This window comes from Protopterus annectens, chromosome 10.part0 (assembly GCF_019279795.1).
Source record: "Protopterus annectens isolate FY-2018-M chromosome 10.part0, PAN1.0, whole genome shotgun sequence".
NCBI lineage: Eukaryota > Metazoa > Chordata > Ceratodontiformes > Protopteridae > Protopterus > Protopterus annectens.
This window is the reverse complement of record NC_056744.1, coordinates 1,703,096,458-1,703,103,776: the sequence shown is the minus strand read 5'-3', so window position 1 is coordinate 1,703,103,776 and position 7,319 is coordinate 1,703,096,458.

Genomic DNA, 7,319 nt, shown 5'->3' with positions numbered 1-7,319 from the left:
GCATTAAGGATGTTAAATTGTTATCTGTAGTTTTTAATTGTTTTACTTGTCTTGTGCAGGTGTTTTTCTTTCCTCATTTCTGGCATGATAGTAACAGTATATAATCTCTTTCTTGTCCTCAACAGTCCACTTTTTGTCTCTCTGTGTCTTACTTGGGTTAATAGTTTTTTTTTTTGGCTTAAGTCGACTACTTCCTTCTACTACAGAAACCCTACCTTCACCCCCCAACCTGCTAACACTGTGGCAGGATTGTTTCATGTCCTGGAACTGGTGCATTCAAGAGTGAGCACTTTTTTGCCCTGTGACCTGTGTACCCAGCCATTATTTTATCTACCTTTTTCCATTGTATTTAAAATACACCCTATATATCAGTGTCTTGCTGGGGAGATTTTCTAAAAACAGGGTTTAGCACAGACCTCTCACCTATACTGAATTACTCGATATTTACTGGTTTTGAGATCAAAATATTGGGGTGCCACAAATTCCTGAGTGGCCCCCTTAATTTCTGAATTTCCTGGTCTATTTTTATTTTATTTTTTTAATTTTTGCTGATGTCATCGCATGCAGCATTGTGAGCAGATGGCCAGCCTGTGGGACTATGGCTTGAGGGGGTGTGTACTACTGACTGTTTATTATTGGCCAAGGAAGTACAAGCGCAGGCTAGCCATTAAGTGGTTTATTCATGGAGCTCGGTAATTAGCTAGTGCAAAGTGCAGACACAGATGGTGAGCTATGATAATGATGTTCCTCATGACTAAAAGGTAAGTAAAAAGTAATTTCCTTTCCTCTCTCCTTCAAGCGATGATGTATTATTTAGAAATTATAGTGTAAGGGAGAGGAGGTGTAATGCTAACGTTGTCACTGTGACAAGTATGAGGTGCAGTATGAACAGATTATGTTAAGACTGCTGATTTCCTCCTAGAGTGCTCTAACTCATTAAAGCTTAAGGCACTTGCACTTACACAAGCAGTGAAATGGTGTAGAACAAGTTGTGAAATGAAACTGTGAAAATGAATACATAATGATGTGGTCGTGAAGCCCCTGAAAAGAAAATTAGATTAAAAATATGGTGTGAATAAAGTCATAAATGTCTGATCCAGGCATAAGATAGTTTTAGTGACTAATAAAGCAAATGTATGCTGTTGTTTCAGTAAAGGTTACCGTGAGTGCAATAGGCAGGGTTAAATACTTCCTAGATGTTGTTAAAATCTATGCTAAAAATTTTGATAAATGCTGGGGACAGGTAGATTTAAAACCGGTGCAGGTTACGCAACAAATATCTGCATGTTATACTTAGTCACATAATGGATATAGAAAGACTTTTAGATAATAAGATCAGAAAACTGTGAATGCTCAAGTGACCCTTCACTCATTTAGGAGATAAATTCTGGTGAAGTTTTCAGCAAAACTGATGTTAGGAATTACACTACTTAGGTGGCCATTTTCTGTGGTACACTCTGTAGTATTGGTGTTAATATTTAATGGAACTTGTGATATTTTATATAGCATACACAGTATAGGGGAGATAGGACAATGCATGTATGTATGCATTTATTTATTTTGCAAAAGGAGACTCCTTTGGTGTGGGCTATGCTTTCATGTCTGCCATTATCCGCATATTTGGTGACTTAGACACTAGAATCAGTTTTGTGAGAAAAAATATACCAAAAACAAACGGCCCCAGAACAGAAGCCCGATGAACTTCACTGAGGAAAAAAGTAAGGACTGGAGTCCTATTCTTTTTACCTGTTGTGCCTGACTGTGACCATCCGAAATCTCAAGTTATTTTAACCTCATTTACCATGCATGAGTTTATTTATTCAGACTTAAGTAACCTACATGGACAGATACACCCTCAACTATAGTTGAAGTCAGTGTCTCAAAAAAATAAATTACAAGATTAAAAATACAAGCTGAATCATTGACAGAATTTTACTGGATTAGATAACAGAGAAGAAAGTTTACGCTGTCTGTGTGAATAAGTCTCCCGCCACTGCCCTTTTAGCATGTCTCGTTGTCTGTGTGAATAAGTCTCCCGCCACTGCCCTTTTAGCATGTCTCGTTGTCTGTGTGAATAAGTCTCCCGCCACTGCCCTTTTAGCATGTCTCGTTGTCTGTGTGAATAAGTCTCCCGCCACTGCCCTTTTAGCATGTCTCGTTGTCTGTGTGAATAAGTGTCCCGCCACTGCCCTTTTAGCATGTCTCGTTGTCTGTGTGAATAAGTGTCCCGCCACTGCCCTTTTAGCATGTCTCGTTGTCTGTGTGAATAAGTGTCCCGCCACTGCCCTTTTAGCATGTCTCGTTGTCTGTGTGAATAAGTGTCCCGCCACTGCCCTTTTAGCATGTCTCGTTGTCTGTGTGAATAAGTCTCCGCCACTGCCCTTTTAGCATGTCTCGTTGTCTGTGTGAATAAGTCTCCGCCACTGCCCTTTTAGCATGTCTCGTTGTCTGTGTGAATAAGTGTCCCGCCACTGCCCTTTTAGCATGTCTCGTTGTCTGTGTGAATAAGTGTCCCGCCACTGCCCTTTTAGCATGTCTCGTTGTCTGTGTGAATAAGTGTCCCGCCACTGCCCTTTTAGCATGTCTCGTTGTCTGTGTGAATAAGTGTCCCGCCACTGCCCTTTTAGCATGTCTCGTTGTCTGTGTGAATAAGTCTCCGCCACTGCCCTTTTAGCATGTCTCGTTGTCTGTGTGAATAAGTCTCCCGCCACTGCCCTTTTAGCATGTCTCGTTGTCTGTGTGAATAAGTCTCCCGCCACTGCCCTTTTAGCATGTCTCGTTGTCTGTGTGAATAAGTCTCCCGCCACTGCCCTTTTAGCATGTCTCGTTGTCTGTGTGAATAAGTCTCCGCCACTGCCCTTTTAGCATGTCTCGTTGTCTGTGTGAATAAGTCTCCCGCCACTGCCCTTTTAGCATGTCTCGTTGTCTGTGTGAATAAGTCTCCCGCCACTGCCCTTTTAGCATGTCTCGTTGTCTGTGTGAATAAGTCTCCCGCCACTGCCCTTTTAGCATGTCTCGTTGTCTGTGTGAATAAGTCTCCCGCCACTGCCCTTTTAGCATGTCTCGTTGCATCTGTAGTAGCATTTGATGCCAAACCTATGCCTTAGGTTAAACAGACCCATGTCCTGGGCAGCAGTGATAGTGATACACCCGACCAGGCTGCATCTCATATTGAAGCCAGGCTTGTTTGTGAAGCAGTAGTGCTCAGCACTCACTTGTGCGATCACTAGTATGTGAATGGTCGTCTTTTATCTGGAAGGTTAAATTGCCAGCGCACTTGAAATTTTCCCTTTCCTCACAATGGTGCACTTTCAGAGATGGTATATATAAATAGTGGGGGTATGGTGATATATAAATAGTGGGGGTATGGTTATATATAAATAGTGGGGGTATGGTGAGGTGCAGTGGGAATTTGTCCCTTTGCAAAGATGCTTTTTCTGTGTGATTGTTTACTTGTGATTGTGGTTCACGTTCAGTAGTATTAGCTCATTTGTGATTGCAGTTGCGTGAGGGTGATGATCACAGATTAACCAAATACTTATAAGGGAGGCATTTCAGTTACTTTCATGTTATTACAGACACAGATGTCATGACCTACAACCTCAAGAAACATAGCAAAGTAAATTTCTGATCATGGCTGAAACATTGCCTCTTAAGTAATACTTTTCTATATTGCTTTATGCAACATTATGCAAATTTAAAAGCTTTACAGTCTGAGCAAAAATCGTTGTGTACTTAACATAGTCAGCTCCTTTCATATTAATAAAATCTCATGACTTTTTTTGAATTTCGCTAAAACAAGTTGGAGTCAATCTGCAGAAATCAGCATTACGACATACCACTGGATGCATTTCTCAGATAATTATTTATTCTGGCTCTTTAAACATGTTACCTGGGCACAATGTTCTTATACTGAGAAAGTCAGTGCAGCCCATTAAAGTGGCTTTTATACTAGACCTCGGGATGGATTCCCTGCTGGTGATGTTTAGGTTTCAAGTGTATGGTCAATCAGTGACTCAACACACACAGTCCAGGCCAGGCAGGGTCCAGCAGGAAGTCTGCAGCAGTTGTTGGTGGGACTCGTAATCCTAAGTTTGATTCCCTCGGTCTAGATTTGCTACTGTGTGGCTGTGAAGAAGTCACTTTGGCACACATGGCTTCCAGGCTGCTCTGGAAAGAGACCGTTGTGCCTAGTAAATTTATTCAGTTAAAAAATAAATTAAAAACAGATTCATACCACATGACTCTTGCCTTGGTGGACATTGCTTTCAAATTCACTGGCCCTGTCCAACTGATATTCTACTACTATTGTTCAGCCTTGCCCGATATGTCCAGGAGCAGCCTTTCTATGTTATTTTGCTGTTTCTGTTAAGCAGCAGCTCATACCTCTCAACTGTCCAGATTTTTGCAGAATGTCCAGATTTTTGGCTTACAGGGTTGGTCCATTCCTCATAAAATTTGTAGTTTTCTGTTAAATCACTGCAGATTGAAGTCATTAAATGATGACAGACATTTGAGTTTTAGGCATCATATCCTTCAGAAAATACATGCTAATGAAAAAATGTGGTATTCTAACAACTTTCTAAGAGCAATATTTAAAATCTGTCCCTATTTTTGGTCCTTTGTCACCCGGTTGTTTGTGTTTTTGTACAGAGTTTTTGTGCCAAGAGTTTGAGAAGTATGTTAACATTTATTATACAATGGCGTAGCAATCCAACAAATTTAAATAGCAGTGTATCAGATTGCTATGCAAAAGCTGAGATTACTGAGACCATGTTAAAGTTTAGTTTGCATTGGGAATTAAGGAGAAACTCAAAACCAAGTCTGGGGAAAATGTTTCCTTTTGGTGCTTGTGCATATTTGGAAATATACTGCTGAAGGGATTAGTGGGGGTCTGGGGAACATTTTTCTTTTTGGTGCTTGTACTTCCTTGAAACTACTTAAGGGAATTAAGCTTTTGGCTTTTATCTAGGTGTCCATTTTTCATAAAACTGTACTTTTCTGGAATATCACTGGCAGTGGCAGATCTTTGAGGAGTGAAGTCAGAAAATAATGGCAGGCAGTAGACATTGCATTTGAGTTTCAGACTTCATCCATCAGAAAATTCATGCTATGCAAAATCTGTCATTCTGTCCACGGTCTAAGTTTGAAAAGCAGTATTTGAAAAGTGTCAGTAACTATTTCTGTGCCTTTGTTTGGTCCCCATTATTTATGACTTTGTCTAGAGTTCTTGCTCTAATAGATTGAGAGGTATGGCCATAATATCTGCAGTTATATAACTAAATAATTAATTCTGTGGAGCTGTATATGTGCCTTCTGGCTTCTGCTGATTTTAATTTCAGTTTATCCATTACTGACTTTTGATGCAATACATAATTTTTTATCTCATATCTCACACACTATCATGGGATGCTGGGTGGCGATTAATAGGATATCATAGCATAGCATAATGAATAAGAAACTGCTATGTCATGTTAGCTTAAGTATATTCATGGAAAATAATATTGAATTATAACATTGTCATCAAAAGAACTTTTTTTTGCAAGTATAAAGTAAAAGATTTTAACCATCCAGTGAGCTTTGTAGTTGAAATTGTTAGTAAGCTGACAGTAATGGTTTCATATTTTACCCATAGTATGTCTATGTTGTGGTTGCTAATAATTTAATATCGCACCTGTGTTACGATACTGTGTAATTTCAGTTTGTGTAATGTATTGTGTACACCCTACCCCTTACATTTATGGCTTATCACTAACTGCTGACTGCTGTGCTAACAGATTGAGAGACAGTCTGCACATGTTTTTGTTCTTGAAAGCAATTCACCAGCTGATACACAGTGTAGTACTTGTTAGAAATAACTTGTTTGATTGTTTTATATGTGTAGCAGTAGACTAGTACAGGTTCATTTTATTTTTATATAAGAGAATTGTATTTTAGTTTTATACAAGTTCAGATGTTAATAATATAAATAAAACAGTTTTGTTCCAGTTTATATGCTATTATTTATCACAGTTAATGTTATTTTTATAAATGAAAACTGTATTTTAGTTTTGCACAAGTTCAATATTAATATAAATAAAACACTATTGTTCTACTTATTTTGTATTTCATGATCATATTTTGGTTGTCTGTTCTTCAGTTTGCGTTTAAAAGTTGGTATCCCACAATTCTATTGGAATGGGTGGGGTTACGCAATTATTCATGCAAATTTTATGTTAATCAGCATACAGATTTGTACTTATTTTTCATGGGCCTTTGTCCAGATTTTTGATGTTTCCAGGTTGAAAGGTATGGTCCAGCATATGAAGGTTCTCACCAATATTAAGAATGAAGTCAGTTCCAGCAATACCACTCTCCTTTTCTTGCTAATTCCATCTCTCCATTCAGATCCTTCTTTTTGATTTCTCCAAGAATTTTGGGTTTCTGATACCATGATGGGAATGGACCCCATTCCTAATGATTAAAGTTCATGAAATTAGTATTGTTTCAGTCTTTGATGTTAGCCAAAAGTGCTCTTTGCAGCATGCGCAGTGTGCCCAGTAATGAATACTTCTGCAATTCATATGGAGTTGCATGTATTGATTTGTAGATGATCTTTCTGTTATTAGGCATGGAGATGCAACATCTTTAGAGAACTTTCATAGTCATATTTCAGCAACCACTCAATTTCTCAGCTTCAAAAAAAGAAAGTTCTAGTCAAGAAATTTATTTGTTATACCTCAAATTAATGATCAAGCAAGATGGCAAAATTGAGACTACTTTGTACAAAAAGCCATTTAAAAGGAACAGTTAGTTACATCGCACAAGCATGCATCTTCTACATATGTTTAAAAATATCTTGAAAAACCAAATGTTGAGAGCTGCCAAATTGAATACACTAGCTACTATTATGATAGAACAACTTAATACTTCTGCCTCTGATTTTGTCAGAAGAAGTTATTAATTATACAGGTCAGGCACAGTCAGCAGCTCACAACAATGAAGCAAGATCTGTATTTCATAAGAATGAATATACACAACATACAGCACAGAAGATCACACAATTTGATGCATGTTAACTTACAACTGCAATACTTTAGCAGTAATACAAATCATCACCAAATACAGCCAATTCTAAATGAAATACCACAATTAAGAGACTGCATCTCCACCATTCCCAATTTTGGCTACAGAAGAGCAGCAAACTTAAAAAAATATACTTTCTTACAAACCAAGATTTACCATAAGTTTTTCAAGCTCAAGAAAAGGTACCTATAAATGTAATAAATGTACCTACTGTCAATATATAGACGCTAACAAGATTATTAAAAATTCTGTAT